This window comes from Schistocerca serialis, chromosome 1, assembly GCF_023864345.2.
Source record: "Schistocerca serialis cubense isolate TAMUIC-IGC-003099 chromosome 1, iqSchSeri2.2, whole genome shotgun sequence".
Taxonomy (NCBI): Eukaryota; Metazoa; Arthropoda; class Insecta; order Orthoptera; family Acrididae; genus Schistocerca; species Schistocerca serialis.
Window position 1 is genome coordinate 1,056,242,086 of NC_064638.1, and position 24,635 is coordinate 1,056,266,720.

General features: G+C 40.1%; 1 protein-coding gene and 1 long non-coding RNA gene across 3 annotated transcripts in view; one reads left to right on the forward strand and one right to left on the reverse strand.

Annotated features, from left to right (window-relative positions):
- The window catches only part of LOC126415423 (S-adenosylmethionine synthase), a 274,910-nt gene that overhangs the window by 144,124 nt on the left and 106,151 nt on the right, over positions 1–24,635 (reverse strand). The gene's annotated exons all lie outside the window — the stretch shown is intronic.
- LOC126415459 (uncharacterized) overlaps positions 1–24,635 on the forward strand; it is a 148,279-nt gene that overhangs the window by 112,556 nt on the left and 11,088 nt on the right. The window contains exon 3 of one of the 2 annotated variants that reach the window (XR_007575390.1): positions 15,925–16,075. This is a non-coding gene — a long non-coding RNA (uncharacterized LOC126415459). Of the gene's footprint in view, positions 1–15,924; positions 16,152–24,635 lie in introns of those variants that run through there. The other variant, XR_007575389.1, reaches the window with a different exon arrangement.

The following is a 24,635-nucleotide window of genomic DNA, read 5'->3' on the forward strand; positions in this document are numbered from 1 at the left end:
TGTATTTGTCTATTACGAGACGACGAGCTGCTTTGACTGCCAACGGTTTCTCTGTACCGTTTTAGGCATGTTAATGTGCAGTGTTTCTGGTGTTTCCGTTTATTATCCAACCATGTAACTGGAAAACCACGGTGGTCTCGGACAAGCACTCGTTTTATACCCTAACAGCCATGCTTTGACCAATCTTTTAATATTGACAAGTTACGCGTACTAAAGATCTCGTTGTGACCAACACTGTACTTACTTGCCAGTACATTTTTCAGTCCCGACGTACACATATGTGTACATCAGGTCTTTGTAGTGTCATCCTGCCAAGTGTCGTTTTCCCGAATTGAGACCTGATGTAAACGACTGTGCACATCATGCGGTTTTTGTTTTTGCCACTAGGTCGCACGCAAGTCAGTTTTGGCGGGTTTTCTCGCATCCTGAAGCTTCCGATCATAAGGATGGCGTCATCTGCGACACACGAGAAAGGTAAATTCGGTTTCAGTATTCGTTTTTTAATTGTATTGTAGTTTTTATCGTGTCTTACTCCAAACAAGGCATCAAGGAAGTGATATGCGTATGCAATTAAAACAATTGTTTCGTAGTTTTACAAACATCGACTGTTGAATTTAAAGTACACATTTGTGTACATCAGGTCTTAGCTCACAGAATGTAGTGGTACTAACGCTAAGACTGATTTCACAGAGAAATCGTAATTTAAAACGTAATATAAATTAAAATCTGGAAGTTTAGCTACTAATACAGTAGAGTAGGAGCAACGTCGTTGTGGGTGTTACGGGTAGCATGATGGACGTGTAACTAATCACAGTAAAAGCTCTAAAATTTCTAATTTTGTTATTAGGTTCACTTTCATTTCTTTATTCAATTACTTCAACAGTTACCTTCACTTTATTTAATTTTCGCTTCTCAGCTCTGACAAACGATGAAATTATGAAACTACTTGAGACGAGTGACTTGAGTACCTTGTCAGATGAATAAGAGGATTCTGTTGATGAACTTCCAACTCCACCTGAACGTATTGGTGTGCCATTATTAATTCAAGGATTATGTACAATAGGTGTTGTCAAAAAGAAGGGATACCAAAACAAAAGTGTAAGTCTCTCATTAATTTCAGAATTCACTTGGACACGACTTCGTGAAGTCTTCAAAAATTGTAGACTCACTTGGAACTGTCGAAAGAAATTTCTCCGAGCGTAGCAGTTCTGATGAAGATGAGTAGCATCAAACCACACAAAACGAAGATGAAATGTGCCAAAGCAACTAGAGAAAGCAAATGTGACAGGGTTGGCCACCTTCCTGAATATAATGAGAGTATTTTAGCCTCAAGGTGTCGGCTACCAGGGAGAAAGTCACGTTCTCGCATAATGTGTGAAAAGTGCAAAGATAATTTGTGCGTCTTAAAAAACAATTGTTGTGCTAAATTCCATAAACATGAGAAGTTATGTGCTCAAAAATGTAATGTGTACATAAAAATGAGAACAATTTTCATCGTAAATAAAAATATGAAAACACTACGAGATCGGCATTTTTTCCTCTGTTAAGGCCCAATGTACATATATGTGTACATTCAGTTATTCAAGCATTATCTAAAATAAAATTACTTTGATATCAACTGCACCAAAAAAAGTGACTGAAATATTTTTCCATTCTTTTTTATCTTTGGGACTGAAGAGGGTATAGTGTAAATTTGGTAGGTTTTTTACTATTTTTAATTTAAATGCTTTTATAAAAATATATGTTTAATAAATATTGTTAGGAGGTTTTTACATTGTCTTTCAGCTAATGTTGCTCTTTATGTCCATATATATCCGAATGGTTCCCAGTCAATCGAAACCGGTTATCAACTAGATGTAACTACATTTTATTTCGATCAAGACCATTAAAATTTATGATAAACAACACCTATCGCTGTGGCCGTCTCACCAGACGATCTGAGTACCAGCAAATTATTATTAGGTATTTATCAGATTTATATCTATCAGAAAAGCAAATGAAAATTAACAAGCCATTCGAAATGAACTTTAATTGAGTCAGAACTAGGTATGGCTCGTAAATACATAAACATAAGACGAAAACTGGGCGTGGTTCTTGTTATTCTTGCGTAGCCCAGTACGTGAATTCCTTGTCTCATAATCGAGGAAGTTTTTCCAACCTAGTGCTTCATTATTCACACGGGGAATCACGTATAAATAACTCACGATGCGGTGAGAGGTACAGTTCCTCACAGCATCGCGGTTCTGTAGCTAGCGCGCACGGGAGCATGTGAGTGTGGTATGCCACGTCACGTGCTCAGCGCTGTATCGCGTTCCTTGGTCGCGTTCCAGCAGGCCGGGGATCTACCTACTTCTCCGAAGTGGATGTTTTTCCTTCCTACTTATTCAACCACTGGCAGGGAATCCACAGCACTTACGTTAGCAAGTCACGTCAAAGGATGGACTTCAGTCGATGGTAGTCAGACCGCATCCCACAGAATTTTATGGATTCTTATGAAACGCCGATTAAAATCGTTATTCGAGTCACACTGTCACTACACTAACAACAGCCCTTTCCTCCAAGTATTCACAGAATTGTTGCAAACTGCTTTTCACAAGCGATCCCTGGTATTCACTCCAACAAAAAAGCCACCAGAGATATCAGTAGCAAAACTATATCGTGAATGCGAACAAATTGCGCGACACTCAGAACATTTTATTCTGGATTTACAAGAGTCCGAATATACGTAAGAAGACTTCTTTCGCCAAAATCACTACACTGATGTAGTAATTACCCTTTAGCAGACCCTATGACTCCATGGGCAGAAACATCTGGATATACCAGAATGAAAAATCCTCCTATCATCGCACAAGAAAGGCAAATGTGTCCTGGGCAGAGTTAAGGACGTGAAAGAAAGGAACTAGCTTTTCAACTCATACCTTCAAAGACACATAAATCAAGACATGTTGACGAATTCGCGCTTTTTTGCTTTTCAGTGTTATAAAACATGTCATGTAATATAATGAATTCCGGAATGCCTTCACAAAAGAAGACGAAGAAAATATTCCAGAATTCGAATCGAGAATAGCTGCCAACAGGAATAACGTAGAAGCAAATATCCTCGGAGTAATGAAGCAACTTAAATCAATAAAAGCAAGTCTTCTGGTCCAGACTGTATACCAGTTAGCTTCCTTTTGGAGTGTGCTGATGCATTAGCTCCATACTTAACAATCATATACAACCGTTCGCTCGACGAAAGATCCGTACCCAAAGACTGGAAAGTTGCAAAGGTCACACCAATATTCAATAAAGGTAGTAGGAGTAATCCGCTGAATTACAGGCCCATATCGTTAACGTCGATATGCAGCAGGATTTTAGAACCTATATTGTGTTCGAACATTATGAATTACATCGAAGAAAACAGTCTGTTGACACACAGTCAACATGGGTTTAGAAAACATCATTCCTGTGAAACACAACCAGCTCTTTACTCGCGTGAAGTGTTGAGTGCTATTGACAAGGGATTTCAAACTGATTCCGTATTTCTAGATTTCCTGAAGACTTTTGACACTGTACCACATAAGCGGCTTGTAGTGAAATTGCGTGCTTATGGAATATCGTCTCAGTTGCGTGACTGGATTTGTGATTTCCTGTCAGAGAGGTCACAGTTTGTAGTAATTGACGGAAAGTCATCGAGTAAAACAGAAGTGATTTGTAGCGTTCCCCAAGGGAGTGTTATAGACCCTTTGCTGTTCCTTATCTGTAAAAAAGATTTGGGAGACAATTTTAGCAGCCATCTTCGTTTGCATGCAGATGACGCTGTCGTTTATCGACTAATAAAGTCATCAGAAGATCAAAACAAACTGCAAAACGATTTAGAAAAAATATCTGAATTGTGCAAAAAATGGCAGTTGACCCTAAATAACGAAAAGTGCGAGGTCATCCACATGAGTGCTTAAAGGAACTCGTTAAACTTCGGTTACACGATACATCAGTCTAATCTAAAAGCCGTAAATTCAACTAAATACCTAAGTATTACAATTACGAACAACTCAAATTGGAAGGAACACATAGAAAATGTAGTGGGGAAGGCTAAGTAAAGACTGAGTTTTATTGATAGGACACTTAGAAAATGTAACGGACCTACTAACAAGGAAACCTCCCCATCGCACCCCCCCTCAGATTTAGTTATTAATTGACACAGTGGATAGGCCTTGAAAAACTAAACACAGATCAATCGAGAAAACAGGAAGTAGTTCTGCGGAACTATGAAAAAATAAGCAAAATATACAAACTGAGTAGTCCATGTGCAAGATATGTAACATTAAGGACAACTTAAGCTGAGGAGCGCCGTGGTCCAGTGGTTAGAGTGAGCAACTGCGGATCGCAAGGTCCTTGGTTCGAGTCCTCCGTCGAATGAAAATTTTACTTTCTTTATTTTCGCAAAGTTACGATCTGTCCGTTCATTCATTGACGTCTCTGTTCACTGTAATAAGTTTGTGTCTGTGTTTTGCGACCGCACCGCAAAACCGTGCGATTAGTAGACGAAAGGACGTGCCTCTCCAATAGCAACCGAAAACATTTGATCGCAAGGTCATAGGTCAACCGATTCCTCCACAGGAAAACACGTCTGATATATTATTTACGACACTGGTGACGGCATGTGCGTCACATGACAGGAATATGTTGTCGACCCACCTAACTTGCACACTTGGCGAATCGATAAAAAGATTCTTCTACCTTGCCCGATTTAGGTTTTCTTGAGGATGTGATAATCACTCCCAAAAAAGTGATGAAAACATAAGAGTTTGTCACATAAACTGCAACAAATGAATGCAACAGCTTCACAGTCGCACAGTTTTCCTTGTGCTCTGTCAAAACATATGTTTTTTACGTTTTCGAATGTTTCCGTGCGTAGACCGTCAAATCCTGCATATGTATAAGCAAATCTGAACATGTCCTGGAATTTTGGAGAGCGAAGTTGATTATGTGTGAGTGCCTGAACTTTGATAATTACCTGAAAATAAAAAATTAAACTTTTCATTCGAGAGAAGATTTGAACCAAGCACCTCTCGTTCCGCAGCTGCTAACGCTAACCACGGGACCACGGCGCTCTTATGCTGACGCTCTCCTTGATGTTGCCTACCTTGCACATGGACTACTCAGTTTGTATATTTTGCTTATTTTTTTCATAGTTCCACACAACTTCTTCCTGTTTTCTCGATTGATCTGTGTTCAGTTTTTCAAGGCCTATCCCTGTGCCAACTTATAACTAAATCTGAGGGGGGTGCGATGGGGAGGTTCCCTTGTAAGGAGACTACCTACACTACGCTTGTCCGTCCTCTTTTAGAATACTGTTGCGCGGTGTGGCATCCTTACCAGGTAGGACTGACGGAGTACATCGAAAAAATTCAAAGAAAGGCAGCACGTTTTGTGTTATCGCGAAATATGGGAGAGTGTGTCACTGAAATGATACAGGATTTGGGCTGGAAATCATTAAAAGAAATTCCAATCACCAACTTTCTCCTCCGTATGCGAGAACATTTTGTTGACACCGACCAACGTAGGGAGGAACGATCACCACGATAAAATAAGGGAATTCAGAGGAGGAGGAGGAGATTAGTGTTTAACGTCCAGTCGACAACGAGGTCATTAGAGACGGAGCGCAAGCTCGGGTGAGGGAAGGACGGGGAAGGAAATCGGCCGTGCCCTTTCAAAGGAACCATTCCGGCATTTGCCTGAAGCGATTTAGGGAAATCACGGAAAACCTAAATCAGGATGGCCGGAGACGGGATTGAACCGTCGTCCTCCCGAATGCGAGTCCAGTGTGCTAACCACTGCGCCACCTCGCTCGGTTGGAGGGAATTCAGAACTCCTACGGAAAGATATAGGTGTTCATTCTTTCCGCGCGCTATACGAAATGGGAATAATAGAGAATTGTGAAGGTGGTTCGATGAACCCTCTGCCAGGCACTTAAATGTGATTTTCAGAGTATCCATGTAGATGTAGATGTAGACTATTACTATCGCTGCCAAATCTTCTTGATTTTGGGCAAAGGATCAGGGACTTTAGTTTATAAACTGCAGGATGCAGGAGTGCCAACACATTGCATCTTTGAGAGCTCGTTGCTCAGGGGAAATGGAGTTAACTCGTAGAAAAGCGCAAACATGTCAAGATTTTTTATTTAAATATCTTTGGAGCTGCCAAATAAGTCGAAAAGCTAGTTCTCTTCTTCTACATTCCTAACTCTCCCCAGGACATACTCGCCTTCTTATTTTTATTCTGGTTCCCAACTTTTACTGTACCACAATTTTGACATTAGATTACCACAACATGACAAACGAAGTGAATTTTTGTTGACACGGTCGATAACTGATCCGGTGAACGTTTTTGTTTTTATTGTCTTTCGAACCATGTTGCGTGCAGCTGCTATCGTTACCTTCCTGGTATGGTTGAGGCCACCCAGTATAGCCTACTGTGCCCTCAGAGCATACAGCTCTCACCACCACGTCAAGATCACATTCTTGCGGGAGGCTTTTGTTTTATTTTTAAAATTTTTAAAATGTTTCATGTTTTTTACTTTTCATTATTTTGTTTTGTATTTTGAATTAGTTGAAAATTTCAATTATTTTGTTTTTTAAGTTTTTGTTTTATCGTTAAACACATTTTATTCACATAAGCATGGGGCTGTGTACGCAGACATATGAAAAATAACCATAAATGCTTGATACAGTGCACAAAATAACAGAAATCTTAAATACGATACCGAACGAACTATCAAATACTCTGCGAAGTTTATGATAATAATAATAATAATAATAATAATGTATTAAATAGTTTATATTACTTCGATAAAATTAAGGTACGGCAATATTACAGAGATAAACTTCCTTAAAAACTTATTATATAGCAAGCTGAACGGCTCGCGCAATAACTAATAAGTGCCGGCCGGGGTAGCCGAGCGGTTCTAGGCGCTACAGTCTGGAACCGCGCGACCGCTACGGTCGCAGGTTCGAATCCTGCCTCGGACATGGATGTGTGTGATGTCCCTAGGTTAGTTAGGTTTAAGTAGTTCTAATTTCTAGGGGACTGATGACCTCAGAAGTTAAGTCCCATAGTGCTCAGAGCCATTTTGAACTAATAACTACTGAAACACATACATCTTGTTATTATCTCTTATCTCAAAATTCTTGTCGTTGTCTGCGTAAAGTAAGCAATAATAAAAACTGAAAATTAAGAAAACTCATTGAGTAATTTTGGTGCGAAATGTTACAACAACCAGTCCGAATTAAATATGAGTATGATTGTCAGATATAACGATAAGAACTGCGAAGCAATGAGGCCCGTCAAAATACTATCAACTTTTCAGTCCTGTACGGAAATTAACGAACTTCAGCTTGTTTTGTCCGAAAATAAATTGTCTGCAATATAGCATACTAGTTTTTGAAGAAAATGAAATGAAATATTTTCTGTTGATTGGAAACAAGGTGACCTTTTTTCTAACAATCATTTGCATACCAATTTTCAGGTCAGTTTAATCTTCTGCGCGTCATCGATAAAGATTTACATGTTCGATCAAACAGTATACCATTTTTTACAAGGCTGGGCATAATTCTGGCTTGGTTCATGCGTTGTTTTGTACATCCAAAGATTTTACGCCACTGCTGAATAAAATCTTAGACCTAAAAACAACACACCAATAATAAAAGGCAATAGCCTGTTTTTTTAGATACATCCAAAAGCAGCGCTTAAGATGCAACGTCCTGTCTACAAAACACAGGTTCATGTGCAAACGCATGATTTTTCGACGTAATACCCGAACTATGAAAGATTTTTGCAAACACTTCTTACAATTGCGATAAGAATGTATTTTTTAATATCATCTGTACCACTTTGAAACGTCTCAGCGAGTGCGATTCGCGTAAAACTGGATTTTACGTACGTTTTATGGGCGACTTCAGACCGCTATATCGTGGCAACGGGTAAAGCTATCACAAACATTGCATACCTTCTTACAAAATTTGAACCGATTCGCACAAGTTAGAACCATAGGAGTGACGAATGACGATAGGATTTGGAAGCGAGCTTTCAATTTTATCGCAAAAACGCTTTTTTTACTTTAAACACTTCCGCACATACATTTCCCGTAAGAACGAATTTTATGTGCTTCACTGAGCTCGACTTTAAACCCTCGTATCTCGACAACGCATAAAGATTATTGGATAAAAAAATCCATTTACCTACCTTCGTGCAAAGTTTGAGCCCATTCGTACAAGTTTAAAGTGCAGAAGTAAGGCGCTTCAACAACCTCCCAGAAAAACGTGTTTTTGGCGTATAAAATACAAACGAAGCAAGGTTTTTACAGACGGTTTAAATTACTTTAGACCAAGGTTCTATACATCGGTGGGCCAAATATGGCCAATCAGTCTCGCTGTAGTACGTAGGTGAGGATTGCTGCACATAAAATCCGAACGAGGGTGACTGTTTTTGTGTGTAAAATCCGAACGGGGCACATAAAAATTGCACCATTTACTGAGCATTAATTGCAGCTCCATTTCAATCTTTTGCAAAAGGAATTAATCGATTCACATAGTTTGCCTGGAGGCCAGCTCCGGTTCGTCGTTCCAACCTTGCTTAATGTATAGTAACATAGCTACAGTAAGACTGATGTTCGAGTGGCTATACGAATCCCGCCGCTGCTTAAATTTTGATTAATAATCACCATTGGCGGCCAAAGACTTGCCGCATAAGTCACCCCTCATTCTGCCAACGGCCTTGCCAAAGAGGGCAGAGGAGCGGGCAGAGGTTCAGGGCACTCTCTAGTCCTAGGGGTGGGAAACTGCTCCAAAGGCGGAAGAATCGGCAATGACCAACGGCATGAGGATGCAGAAGGCAATGGAAACCACTGCATTCATTTAAGATACGTAACGTGTATCCACAGGACATGTGGCCTGTAATTGAAGAAGTGTCATGATGATCTCTCCATTGGCAAAAGATTCCGGAATTGTCCCCCATTCGGATCTCTGGGAAGGGACTGCCAAGGAGGAGGTTACCATGAGAAAAAGATTGAATAATCAACTAAAGGATAACGTTCTACGAGTCAGGCCGTGGAACGTCAGAAGCTTGAACGTGGTAGGGAAACTAGAAAATCTGAAAAGGGAAATTCAAAGGCTCAATCTAGATATAGTGGGGGTCAGTGAAGTGAAGTGGAAAGAAGACAAGAATTTCTGGTCAGATGAGTATAGGGTAAAACCAACAGCAGCAGAAAATGGTATAAAGGGAGTAGGATTCGTTATGAATAGGAAGGTAGGGCAGAGAGTGTGTTACTGTGAACAGTTCAGTGACAGGGTTAGAATCGACAGCAAACCAACACCGACAACGATAGTTGAGGTACACATGCCGACGTTGCAAGCTGAAGATGAAGAGATAGAGAAAGTGTATGAGGATATTGAAAGGATAATACAGTATGTAAAAAAGTATGAAAATCTAATAGTCATGGGAGACTGGAATGCGGTTGTAGGGGAAGGATTAGAAGAAAAGGTTACAGGAGAATATGAGCTTGGGGCAAGGAATGAGAGAGGGGAAAGACTAATTGAGTTCTGTAACAAGTCTCAGCTAGTAATAGCGAATACTCTGTTCAAGAATCACAAGAGGAGGAGGTATACTTGGAAAAGGTCGGGTGACACTGGAAGATCAGTTAGATTACATCATGGTCAGACAGAGATTCCTAAAACGTACCCAGGAACATATATAGACTCAGGTCACAATTTAGTAGTGATGAAAAGTAGGCTGAAGTTTAAAAAATTAGTCAGGAAGAATCAGACCGCAAAGAAGTGGGATACGGAAGTACTAAGGAATGACGAGATACGCTTGGAAGTCTCTAAGGCTATAGATACAGCAATAAGGAATAGCTCAGTAGGCAGTACAGTTGAAGAGGAATGGACATTCCTAAAAAGCGCCATTAAAGAAGTTGGGAAGGAAAACAAAGGTACAGAGATGGTAACTGCGAAGAAACCATGGATAACAGAAGAAGTACTTTGTTTGATCGATGAAAGGAGGAAGTACAAAAATGTTCCGGGAAACTCAGGAATAGAGAAATACAGGTCGCTGAGGATTGAAATAAATAGGAAGTGCAGGGAAGCTAAGACGAAATGGCTGCATGAAAAATGTGAAGACATCGAAAAAGAAATGGTTGTCGGGAGGACCGACTCAACATACAGGAAAGTCAAAACAACTTTCGGTGACATTAAACGCAAGGGTGATAACATTTAGAGTGGAACAGGAATTCCACTGTTAAATGCAGAAGAGAGAACGGATAGGTGGAAAGAATACATTGAAAGCCTCTATGAGGGAGGAAGATTTATCTGATGTGATGGAAGAAGAAACAGGAGTCGATTTAGAAGAGATAGGGAATCCAGTATTATAAGCAGAATTTAAAAGAGCTTTGGAGGATTTAAGACCAAATAAAGCAGAAGGGATAGACAACATTCCATCAGAATTTCTGAAATCGTTGGGGGAAGTGGCAACAAAACGACTATTCACGTTGGTGTGTAGAATGTATGAGTCTGGCGACATACCATCTGACTTTCGGAAAAGCATCATCCACACAATTCTGAAGATGGCAAGAGCTGACAAGTGCGAGAATTACCACACAATCAGCTTAACAGCTCATGCATCTAAGTTGCTTGCAAGAAAAATATACAGAAGAATGGAACAGAAAATTGAGGATGCGCTAGATGACGATCAGCTTGGCTTTAGGGAAGGTAAAGGCACGAGAGGGGGAATTCTGACGTTGCGGTTAATAATGGAAGCAAGACTAAAGAAAAATCAAGACACGTTCATAGGATTTGTCGATCTGGAAATTGCGTTCGACAGTGTAATATGTTGCAAGGTATTCGAAGTTCTGAGAAAGTCAGGGGTAAGCTATAGGGAGAGACGGGTCATATACAATCTGTACAACTGCCAAGAGGCAATAATAAGGATGGACGACCAAGAACAAAGTGCTCGTATTAAAAAAGTTGTAGCCTTTCGCTCCTACTGTTCACAATGGTGGAAATGAAAGAAAGGTTCAGGAGTGAAATTCAAATTCAAGGTGAAAGGATATCAATGATACGATTCGCTGATGACATTGCTGTCTTGAGTGACAGTGAAGACGAATTACATGATCTTCTGAACGGAATGAACAGTCTAATGAGTACAGAGTATGGACTGAGAGTAAATCGAAGAAAGACGAAGGTAAAGAGAAGTAGTAGCAATGAGGACAGCGAGAAACTTAACATCGGGATTGATGGTCACGAAGTAGATGAAGTTAAGGAATTCTACTACCTAGGCAGTAAAATAATCAGTGACGGACAGAGCAAGGAGGACTTGAAAAGCAGACTAGAAATGGCAAAAAAAGGGCATCCCTGGCCAAGAGAAGCCTTAATTTCAGGAAGAAAATTCTGAGAATGTGCATCTGGAGTGCAGCACTGTATGGTAGTGAAACATGGACTGTGGGAAAACCGGAACAGAAGATAATCGAAGCATTTGAGATGTGGTGCTACAGACGAATGTTGAAAATTAGGTGGACTGATAATGTAAGGAATGAGGAGGTTCTGCGCAGAACTGGAGAGGAAAGGAATATGTGGAAACCACTGATAAGGAGAAGGGACAGGATGATAGGACATCCGTTAAGACATCATGCGCTGTAGAGGGCAAAAGCTATTGAGGTAGACACAGATTGGAATACATCCAGCAAATAATTGAGAACGTAGGCTGTAAGTGCTACAATGAGATGATGTTAGGACAGGAGAAGAATTCGTGGCGAGCCGCGTCATATCAGTCAGAAGACTAATGGAAAAAAAAAATTAAAAATGGTCGCTGGTCCGGGCTAAACCAAAAACTTTTGACCGTAGTTGAAATAGGAACCGACCCCCCCCCCCCCCCCCAAAGTTTTATTCTGCGTGCGGGCTTTTCGTACATATTTGTTATAGTGCTTCCGCTTCCGCTTCGGTAATGCTAGCGACTTGGAGTTTTGTATGTCGTAGGATTTCTGAACCGAAAGCGACAGAAACTGTCAACAATTCTTTTTTATTTGTTTCCGGTCAGTATTTTCTGTTTCATTTTACATCTACACTCCTCTGGGCTACTGAGTGTTTTGAGCTGTTTTCAATTCTATGCTCAATTACACGGATGATCCAAAATATTATGACCACTTCCCACCTCGAGGCTGAATGCTGCCTGGTGACGTAGTGAGGAAAGTATATATGCGGAGTAGAGACGAACGTAGAATCGCTCTAGCGACAATAGGACCGCCACAAATGGGGAAATCCACCGCCAATCCTTCGACAAAGAACAGATTATGGCCCGGCGCCTAGGACCGAGCATCTCGGAAATAGCAAAGTTGATCGACTGTTTGCGTGCTACTGTTGTGAATATTTATGGAAAGTGGTTGAAGGACCGTGAAACCACCATTCGGCTACAAGGTGTAGGACGTCCACCTCTCATAACACAACGCGCATGTCGGCGACTTGACTGCATTGCAAAGCAGGACAGGCAGTGATCTCTGGCAGATGACGACTGAGCACAGTGCTGGTACTGGTACAAATGTTTGAAAGCACATCATTCAGCGAATATTGTTGAACATGGGGCTCTCCAGAAGATGACCCCTGCGTGTTCCTGTACTGACCCAACAGCACCTTCGATTACGAATGCGGTGGACATAAAATCACCGAGACTGGACCGTGGATCAGTGAGAAGGTGTCGGCTGGTCGGATGAATCATGTTTCTTGTTACACCAGGTCGTCATCCAAGCGAATGGCTGCTCGAAACACGCACCGTGCTACAGATATAGCTGGTGTGGTAATTTTTTTGCTATGGGGAACATTCACCTGGACTTCCGTGGAACCTGTGATACTAATCGAAAGTACAGTGATAGCTATGGAATAGGTGAACGTTATTAAGGACTACCTGCATCCATTCGTGCTTAATATCTTCCTCGACGGCAATGGTTCTTCCGGCAAGATAACTGTCCAAGTCGCAAGTCCAGAATCGTGGTAAGGTGACTGATGTAATCGCGTAGCTTCCGCGCCCAGAGTCAGTCAACATAAAAAGTTTTTTTGAGGGTGGTTTTCTTCTTCTCCAGAAAATGACCACTATAATCGTGGCCGAAACGTCGGTTTTTATCCAGTGACCCTTCTCCATGTCGAGAAAACTATGTTGACATTGGTGTCTTAGCTACTAAATTCGCCTGATCTGATATCGAAGAAACATATCTGGGACGCAATCGGCTCTAGCTCTGAACCTACCAACAACCGGCCAAGAATTTACGGGAACTGGGTGATGTGTGCGTAGATATCTGATCTCACTCCCGTTCAGAAACCTACGAAGAGCAGAATCACTTGTGTATTATGTTCCAAACAAGGATGAACAAGCTGTTAAGCAAGTGAACATAATGTTTTGACTCATCAGTCTACAAGTATTTCTATGCAATTCATTTTCACATCAATGTGATCCACGAACGGGAACTGCGTTGTGATCTTCTTCTGAGAAAAGATCCAGAAAACAGAATTTAATATTTTAGCCTTCATTTTATAATCTTACGTTTCAGTGTACCGTGGTCAAGGCTCGTTTGGACAAACGAATTTGTTTCATTGACTGATTTTATATAGAAAAACTCTGGAGGTAAGATCTTGTATTCGAATTCACTGAACTCTCTTCGTAAACTGGTAGCTGTAGTATCGCTTGCTGTGTTTGTTGTCAAGGGTTCAGCTACATTTGAATCTGCTGTGCAACTCTGTCTGAGATATTGCAGGACACTCATTCCAGAAATCTGCATGTGGTCCCACATCTTCAACTTGCCTCAGCCTGTGTATTCATTCATCCAAAACGATGACCATGTTTTCATGCGTTCATAATGTATATTATGAAGACCATCTCACCAAAAAGTGTCATTAGAACGATTTTGTGAACATTTACGTAAATAAAGAAACATATTCATGTTGTCAGCAACTCACTTAATCTAAAGTAACATTACGTTTGTGTTGTAAAACACTTCAAACAAAAGTACGTTTTTAAAAGTGAAACAGACTGCTTTAAATTGATGATAAGAAAAATCTTTTTGAGATATATTATTTTCCTGAATTTATCACGGAAAACTTTATTCACACCAAATACAATGTTTAAACAGAATTTTACAACGAACTTGAAGTGTTTACAGAGTGAGTGTAAGGGAATCTTCTCGGTGTCAGATAAACAATGATAATAGTATGCAACACAGTTAAACGCCAAATTATGCTCAGTCTTATGTCATTACATTTTTTATTAAAATGCAGGTCAAAGGATAACGTTATTAACCTGCAAGAACGAGATTTCAATTGGCACTTAAAGATGTCCTGTGAAGAAAACATGTAGCAGTGGTTGCCAGTAGAAGATTTTCTCTGTATAAATCAGATGATTTTGAAAGTATGAATAGAACTTAGTTGTTGAAATCTACATATACATTTGCACTCAGCAAGTAATCTTCGAAACTTTCACAGTCACCACATACTTTACTAGTATAATTTAAATTTACCTGTCTTCTTTAGAATGATGTGCAGAAAAAGAACAATTATTTGTGCACTTAAGTATGTCCTGTGTTGTCTGTTCTACTGTCACAGGCTTTGTGTGGTAGGTTCGATTTAATGTAGACATTATGTATGCAGTGTTATTGTTAACCAATGTATTCAAATACACGTGAAAGATTAGGCCTTAGGCCTTAGGCCTGTTCCTACTGGCCAAATGCTGCGTACAAGGCAAGATCGTGGGTCATACGATCAGTATGTCACCAATCCCTCCAGCTGTTATTACCAGTAGATGAATCCTGATGATGCCACTACTTCATTCAAGCCATTTGACTATGGAAGCAGACTGTTCAAGTATATAATAATTTAAAATCTTCAGCTGTATTTCAGGTTTAGATTTACATAATAAATTGTCCTTATAACCAAAACTGTAATCTCATTCTTTATTGCAGATATGTCATATCCGTTACTTTTGGGCTGCTATGGCAGAAATCTGGTTATGTCTCCACAACTAGTATGTAAAAGATTCATACATATGAACATTAATGCATATATTAATGCATTCAATTTAATTGAATCTTATATCTTAGTATTGTCCGCCCACAGTAACTGAGTGTTCAGCACGACAGAATATCAATCCTAAGGGCCCGAGTTCGATTCCCAGCTGGGTGATGAGTTGTCCTAACCATCATCATTTCATCCCCATCGACGCGCAAGTCGTCAAAGTGGCGTGAAATCGAAAGACTTGCATCTGGCGAACGGTCTACCTGATGGGAGGCCTTAGTCACACGACATTTCATATTCATCTTAGTATCCTCCTTAAGGGTCATTTCACAAATCGATTTACTCAAAGTTATGATTTGTAATATTATAATTGTTACTATTGCTGCTACTATTACTACTACTACTACTGGTGCTGCTGCTGCTGCTGCTGTTACTACTTCCAATCATAATGATAATAATAGAAAGTATCATCAAAGAAAATTTACAGAAAACACTGCAGTGTTCTCATCTAATTACAGCTAAAGTAATGACAATACCAACTACTATAAAAAAGTGTACTTCTTATACCACATAATGCACCTCAAGTGTTAGTAATATTCAGATGTTTAGATATAGTGATAGTAGTAGAGGCATAATGAACGTTATAGTAAAAGTGGATTGAGACTATAATCAGAGAAATGAAGAGGAAGAATGACAGATTTCTGTCTAAGTTGAAATACTGCAATAATAATGGTAATAAACAGTTACATAATAATATAATTATGTTATTATTATTATTATCAGTTACTTGTTAATATTATTATTTTATATGCCACAATAAAAGGTATAGCAAAAGATATAGCCCCTACCTCTTATGTACTTACAATATTTGCATTTTCTAATGAAGTAACGGTTGTAACAGTTACAGAGAAAGAGGGAATACCAGAGTTAAAGACACTGATGATATAAGAATGGAAATAGAAACTGAAGAAAGAGAAATGAAAGTGGAAATAAGAAGGAAACAGTGAAATTGAAACAAAAGGCAGCAAACACCAAATATACAGGTTTAAAATGTAATTTTGTTTAATTAAGTATGTATGTATGTTATGCTCACACATATTTATTACATAGATTAGAAAAGTGTATTATATGAAAATATTTAAAAAATATCATTAATATGTATGACATGAAATACGTGCTAAGGTAATTGCTTCTCTTAAACTGAAGTTACATTATTAATAATGCTTTTACTTGATCTGTGTTAACTTTATTTGGTGAATTTTGACTACATTGTGAAGTAATTTATCGTAACTTCTCTATTGATAGTTTTTATAGGCATTATACGCATCTGTTATAAATTATGATACTTCAACTGTTATTTGCTGTGGGTTTGAGAGTAAGCTTTAAGATAATATAGTAGTTTGATGTCAGACACATCCAAATCTTTCATGTAATTATTAAACATGGTGATTTGCACTTCTAGTTGTCAACAGTTTTTGTGTGTTGTGGTTGCAGTTCATGTATACCTTGTTTTTTTTTTAAAAAGTTACAAATGCCAATATTCATTTATGCTTGTTTGCATATTTGCATTTGTGTCTTTTGCTTGAAACTAACCAATACTCGAAATTATAATCGTAATAAATGAAGAAAATTGACGTTTTAAGACAGAGTTCGCTGTTTAATTTGAAGATAATATATTAGAAACATCATAAACATAATATTTATCATCGAAATGAAATTGATAAAAAATGCCTTTAGTCTGGAAACGTTGCACATCTGTCATCAAAAACGTGTGATTTTTTCCAACAACTTGTCTTGGGACTATATCATCCCATTATAATCTGCTATAAACAAAGAAACACAAATCATAATGTCACACTACTACATATATTGACCATAATGTAATCCTATCTACATTTCCTTGTAGTATTTCATAACTTAAAGTTACTACGCCATTAGGCACCATGAAAAGTAAAAAGACAGCAGCAAATTTACAGTATAAAACGTGTAAAACTCTTCTCTGAACTTTCCATATAAGTGCATAACACTTTCACAAAGCTTGGTTATTAACTAAAAGCAATATCCTATAACTAAAAGCAATAACCTTCACCAAGCCATCTTGTATATTTCCCAGTCCCCATCGATGCTACTGTCCACAGTAAGATCTTTGAACCTTATTATGTCAGATCCTACAATATCCAATATTACACTTATTTATCAATGTTGGAATCTGAACGAAACATTAAAACTTAATTTACACTAACAAAATTAGGTTGGTGGCTGCTACTCAACGAGGATATAGCTAAAGTGCGCCCATAAATGCCCCTTGGACACTTCAGTCTTTTAATTTTACACACGTTCGTCTCTTAAACTGCAAAACATCATTATTTCCCCTAAATTTGATAGCAACCAATCTTTATCTTCAAAGTGCAACACATTTATGCTGGCTCTGATGTTTCCCAACGAATGGTGCTCATTCATGACAGGCTTTGCCATCGTTTGTTATTATGCTCTTTAAACCTTGTTTTAAAGTTTCTTCCTGTTTGATATACGTAATTAATCTCCAATCCTGACAGTTTAGTTCATAAACTCCCATTTTCCACATTCAGTTCTCAACAGTGGCAGTTTTATACTACAGCCTCTACTCCAATTTGTTGTCCATCCTGAATGCAGTTTAAATATCTTTGTTGTTGAATAGCCTCGCCACTTTATATGAGATAGTTCCCCTTTGCAGCCGACTCTATAGCTCTTAGAAAAACCCATCAAGCTATATGCACCAGGCATTTATCAACAATATCAGAGCTAAACAAATTAATATGAAGTGAGCAGACGAATCACATCTTTCAAAAACGTTGCAAACACAGATGACGGCAAAAGAACGTTGTTTTACGAGAGTCGTGGTCAATAACCATCATATGCGGAACATTTCAACAAGAAAAACAGTCGGTAGTGTCAGGCACAGGACACGGCGCCGTCTAGTGAAGACATGTTGAACACACCAAGCGAGGTGGCGCAGTGGTTAGCAGTCGCATTTCAGAGGAGAACGGTTCAAACCCGCGCCCAGCCATCCTGATTTAGGTTTTCTGTTATTTCCCTAAGTTACTTCAGGCAAATTCCGCGATTGTTCCTTCGAAAGGGCACGGCCGATTTCCTTCCCCATCTCTCCCTAATCCGAAGGGACCGATGACCTCACTGTTTGGTCCCCTCCCCAGAATTAACTAACAACATGTTGAACACAGTGGTGCAGTGGCACACAATAGCATGCAGTCCATACTTTAGACATATTTTTGAGACGACAGTCATGCACACTCCCCTGTGAGCTGCCGGGCCAGCTCCAGATAGCTGCGAGATGTGCTGTGTAGACGCAACCTCTGCAGGTGTGTATCATGCGACATCGTGGACGCCCAGCTAGGTGACGGAGAAACGACACCTCCTGAGCATGGAATCTTGAGCTGTTAAACCTTACACAAGTCTCAAAAAATCTCATGTTTGCTCCAACACACGTTCTAAGGTACCTGCAGTGACATAAGAGCTTGTTAATATTTTTGAAATGAAATTTAAGGTAAGGTCTTGTAGGACCAAACTGCTGAGGTCATCGGTCCCTAAGGTTATATACTACTTAATCTAACGTAAATTAACTTAACACTAAGGATAACGCACACACCCTTGCCCGAGGGAGGACTCGAACCTCCGACGGGGGTAGCCGCGCGAACCGTGACAAGACGCCCTAGATCGCGAGGCTACCCAGCACGTCTGAAAATATATAAAACGACAAAATGTGACAGTCCAGATTGTGGTTTTATACATCTTCTGTCCTGTAAACATAACACAAAGGAACTTTGCTGCCTAAACCGACATAGCCAACAACTGTATCACAATTTCTGCACCTTTTAACGTAATATTTCCTACAAATAGCTGGTACAAAATCCAATTTTGTACCATAGTTGAGTTACGCTACCATCGAGGAATCTGAAGGTCGATTGATTAACTTAATCAAAGTGGGCACTTCAATACAAATGAGGCAAAACATAATAGCCATATGGTTAATAGTGTTGGTATACCTTTTACACCCCGTATATCATCGATTCTGCGTGATACTATCCCTAAGGTATGTGGCATCAAATGTCGCTGTCCGATTACAGTCTGGCATTTGTGATTTTTCATCAGTCATACAGAATGCACGGTAACCCAAAAACGTCGGAGAATAGATCATTAGTGAAATGTGCTTCCTGGTTTTGATAGCCGCACTGAACACATGTCTGAACTCACAAAATGAACTTGCAAAGATTTAACACCATCCTAAGGTTCATATGTTAAAGTAAAATCAAGAGTACTACTGCAGTGATCCGCTGCAGACGCATTTATAAGCACTGTGTAGGTTCCGGACAGCAGCGCCTAGAACCGCTTGGCCACCGCGGCCGGCAGAAATTCGAAAACTGTAGAAATGAAGTCGTTCAAATCATCATCGTAAACACACGAGCGAAACAGAAAAAGGGGTCTGAAATCAGACAGGGGCGAAGTGTGAACGAACTAAATACTTAGGAGATTAGCTTGAAATAATACGATAAAAACAGCTCTTGGTTTTAAACAATACCTATGGTAAGCTGCCATCTTGTTATTTGTCTCAGTAGGCTTCTGGCTGTATTTACAAAAGAAATGACTGTTATCAATCCGTATCTCACTGACCAATGCGATGAAAGGGAACCCCTTGACAGAAATAGACACTTGCAGAGTATCAGCGTTTGAATTCTGTACTTAACAGTATGCTGCTAATATTGTATTACTGTCCGCCTCTGCGGCTGAGTAGTCAGTCCGCCTGAATGCCATGCGAGGGGCACGGGTTTGACTGCTGACCAGGTCAGAGATTTTCTCCGCTCTGGGGCTGGGTGTTTGTGTTGTCCTCATAAACATTTCATCATCATCGGCACACAAGTCGCCAAAGTGGCGTCAATTAAAAAGACTTGCACCACGCACCTGAACTTCCTGCAAGGGAACTCCCAGTAAAATATGCCAAATGCACAATGTCGTGTCATTGTACTTACGTCAAAAATAGAATACTAGCTCACCCTGATCTCTCTCCTGCAATAATTGCCAACCAAGTGTGGGCTTCGTGCTAACAGAATCAGTGTCACTGTCACTGACCCAGAATCGCTACAGCTATGAAACTGAAAGAGTCATTTTATTTTCAAGATGCTTGCAAGTTTACCGGATACGACAGAGAAATGATGAACTTCATCCCAACATGGACCTTTGGTTGGCTGAGTAACTTCAAATGGGAATACAACTTAATCTTTCGATTTTGTGTCTAAATCAATGAATTTTAGGTTGAAATAGGTTTTCCAGCAATTTTTATCTGTTGTTGTTGTTGTGGTCTTCATTCCTGAGACTGGTTTGATGCAGCTCTCCATGCTACTCTATCCTGTGCAAGCTTTTTCATCTCCCAGTACCTACTGCAACCTACATCCTTCTGAATCTGCTTAGTGTATTCATCTCTTGGTCTCCCTCTACGATTTTTACCCTCCACGCTGCCCTCCAATACTAAATTGGTGATCCCTTGATGCCTCAGAACATGTCCTACCAACCGATCCCTTCTTCTGGTCAAGTTGTGCCACAAATTTCTCTTCTCCCCAATCCTATTCAATACTTCCTCATTAGTTATGTGATCTACCCATCCAATCTTCAGCATTCTTCTGTAGCACCACATTTCGAAAGCTTCCACTCTCTTCTTGTCCAAACTATTTATCGTCCATATTTCACTTCCATACATGGCTACACTCCATACGAATACTTTCAGAAATGACTTCCTGACACTTAAATCAATACTGGATGTTAACAAATTTCTCTTCTTCAGAAACGCTTTCCTTGCCATTGCCAGCCTACATTTTATATCCTCTCTACTTCGACCATCATCAGTTATTTTGCTCCCCAAATAGCAAAACTCCTTTACTACTTTACGTGCCTCATTTCCTAATCTAATTCCCTCAGCATCGCCTGACTTAATTAGACTACATTCCATTATCCTTGTTTTGCTTTTATTGATGTTCATCTTATATCCTCCTTTCAAGACACTGTCCATTCCATTCAACTGCTCTTCCAAGTCCTTTGCTGTCTCTGACAGAATTACAATGTCATCGGCGAACCTCAAAGTTTTTATTTCTTCTCCATGAATTTTAATACCTACTCCGAATTTTTCTTTTGTTTCCTTTACTGCTTGCTCAATATACAGATTGAACAACATCGGGGAGAGGCTACAACCCTGTCTTACTCCCTTCCCAACCTCTGCTTCCCTTTCATGTCCCTCGACTATTATAACTGCCATCTGGTTTCTGTACAAATTGTAAATAGCCTTTCGCTCCCTGTATTTTACCCCTGCCACCTTTAGAATTTGAAAGAGAGTACTCCAGTCAACATTGTCAAAAGCTTTCTCTAAGTCTACAGATGCTAGAAACGTAGGTTTGCCTTTCCTTAATCTTTCTTCTAAGATAAGTCGTAAGGTCAGTATTGCCTCACGTGTTCCAGTGTTTCTACTGAATCCAAACTAATCTTCCCCGTGGTTGGCTTCTACTAGTTTTTCCATTCGTCTGTAGAGAATTGGTGTTAGTACGAGGGCAGTTCAATAAGTAATGCAACACATTTTTTTTTCTGAAACAGGGGTTGTTTTATTCAGCATTGAAATACACCAGGTTATTCCCCAATCTTTTAGCTAGACAACACTATTTTTCACGTAATCTCCATTCAATGCTACGGCCTTACGCCACCTTGAAATGAGGGCCTGTATGCCTGCACGGTACCATTCCACTGGTCGATGTCGGAGCCAACGTCGTACTGCATCAATAACTACTTCATCATCCGCGTAGTGCCTCCCACGGATTGCGTCCTTCTTTGGGCCAAACATATGGAAATCCGACGGTGCGAGATCGGGGCTGTAGGGTGCATGAGGAAGAACAGTCCACTGAAGTTTTGTGAGCTCCTCTCGGGTGCGAAGACTTGTGTGAGGTCTTGCGTTGTCATGAAGGAGAAGTTTGTTCAGATTTTTGTGCCTACGAACACGCTGAAGTCGTTTCTTCAAATTCTGAAGAGTAGCACAATACACTTCAGAGTTGATCGTTTGACCATGGGGAAGGACATCGAACAGAATAACCCCTTCAGCGTCCCAGAAGACTGTAACCATGACTTTACCGGCTGAGGGTATGGCTTTAAACTTTTTCTTGGTAGGGGAGTGGGTGTGGCTCCACTCCATTGATTGCCGTTTTGTTTCAGGTTCGAAGTGATGAACCCACGTTTCATCGCCTGTAACAATCTTTGACAAGAAATTGTCACCCTCAGCCACATGACGAGCAAGCAATTCCGCACAGATGGTTCTCCTTTGCTCTTTATGGTGTTCGGTTAGACAACGAGGGACCCAGCGGGAACAAACCTTTGAATATCCCAACTGGTGAACAATTGTGACAGCACTACCAACAGAGATGTCAAGTTGAGCACTGAGTTGTTTGATGGTGATCCGTCGATCATCTCGAATGAGTGTGTTCGCACGCTCCGCCATTGCAGGAGTCACAGCTGTGCACGGCCGGCCCGCATGCGGGAGATCAGACAGTCTTGCTTGACCTTGCGGCGATGATGACACACGCTTTGCCCAACGACTCACCGTGCTTTTTTCCACTGCCAGATCACCGTAGACATTCTGCAAGCGCCTATGAATATCGGAGATGCCCTGGTTTTCCGCCAAAAGAAACTCGATCACTGCCTGTTGTTTGCAACGCACATCCATTACAGACGCCATTTTAATAGCTCCGTACAGCGCTGCCACCTGTCGGAAGTCAATGAAACTATACGAGACGAAGCGGGAATGTTTGAAAATATTCCACAAGAAATTTCCGGTTTTTTCAACCAAAATTGGCCGAGAAAAAAAATGTGTTGCGTTACTTATTGAACTGCCCTCGTATTTTGCAGCTGTGACTTATTAAACTGATAGCTCAGTAATTTTCACATCTGTCAACACCTGCTTTCTTTGGGATTGGAATTATTATATTCTTCTTGAAGTCTGAGGGTATTTCGCCTGTTTCATACGTCTTGCTCACCAGATGGTAGAGTTTTGTCAGGGCTGGCTCTCCCAAGGCCGTCAGTAATTCCAATGGAATGTTGTCTACTCCGGAGGCCTTGTTTCGACTCAGGTCTTTCAGTGCTCTGTCAAACTCTTCACGCTGTATCGTATCTCCCATTTCATCTTCATCTACATCCTCTTCCATTTCCATAATGTTGTCCTCAAGTACATCGCCCTTGTATAGACCCTCTGTATACTCCTTCCACCTTTCTGCTTTCCCTTCTTTGCTTAGAACTGGGTTTCCATCTGAGCTCTTGATATTCATACAAGTCGTTCTCTTATCTCCAAAGGTCTCTTTAATTTTCCTGTAGGCAGTATCTATCTTACCCCTAGTGAGATAGGCCTCTACATCCTTACATTTGTCCTCTAGCCATCCCAGCTTAGCCATTTTGCACTTCCTGTCGATCTCATTTTTGAGACCTTTGTATTCCTTTTTGCCTGCTTCATTTACTGCATTTTTATATTTTCTCCTTTCATCAATTAAATTCAATATTTCTTCTGTTACCCAAGGATTTCTACTAGCCCTCGCCTTTTTACCTACTTGATTCTCTGCTGCCTTCGCTACTTCATCCCTCAAAGCTACCCATTCTTCTTCTACTGTATTTCTTTCCCCCATTCCTGTCAATTGTTCCCTTATGCTCTCCCTGAAACTCTGTACAACCTCTGGTTCTTTCAGTTTATCCAGGTCCCATCTCCTTAAATTCCCACCTTTTTGCAGTTTCTTCAGTTTTAATCTACAGGTCATAACCAATAGATTGTGGTCAGAGTCCACATCTGCCCCTGGAAATGTCTTACAATTTAAAACCTGGTTCCTAAATCTCTGTCTTGCCATTATATAATCTATGTGATACCTTTTAGTATCTCCAGCGTTCTTCCATGTATACAGCCTTCTTTCATGATTCTTAAACCAAGTGTTCGTTATGATTATGTTGTGCTCTGTGCAAAATTCTACCAGGCGGCTTCCTCTTTCATTTCTTAGCCCCAATCCATATTCACCTACTATGTTTCCTTCTCTCCCTTTTCCTACACTCGAATTCCAGTCACCCATGACTATTAAATTTTCGTCTCCCTTCACAATCTGAATAATTTCTCTTATTTCATAATACATTTCTTCAATTTCTTCGTCATCTGCAGAGCCAGTTGGCATATAAACTTGTACTACTGTAGTAGGTGTGGGCTTCGTATCTATCTTGGCCACAATAATGCGTTCACTATGCTGTTTGTAGTAGCTTACCCGCATTCCTATTTTCCTATTCATTATTAAACCTACTCCTGCATTACCCCTATTTGATTTTGTGTTTATAACGCTGTAGTCACCTGACCAGAAGCCTTGTTCCTCCTGCCACCGAACTTCACTAATTCCCACTATATCTAACTTCAACCTATCTAACTTTTTATCTAACCTAAAGTAATCACAGTCCATATAGTTGCTTTTCTAAGGTCACAATTTGTAGCTTATCAGAATCGTGAAAGTCTTGTATTTACAAGTGCTGCAAATATTTATAAATGTGTCAGAGTACTCTTTTGATTGG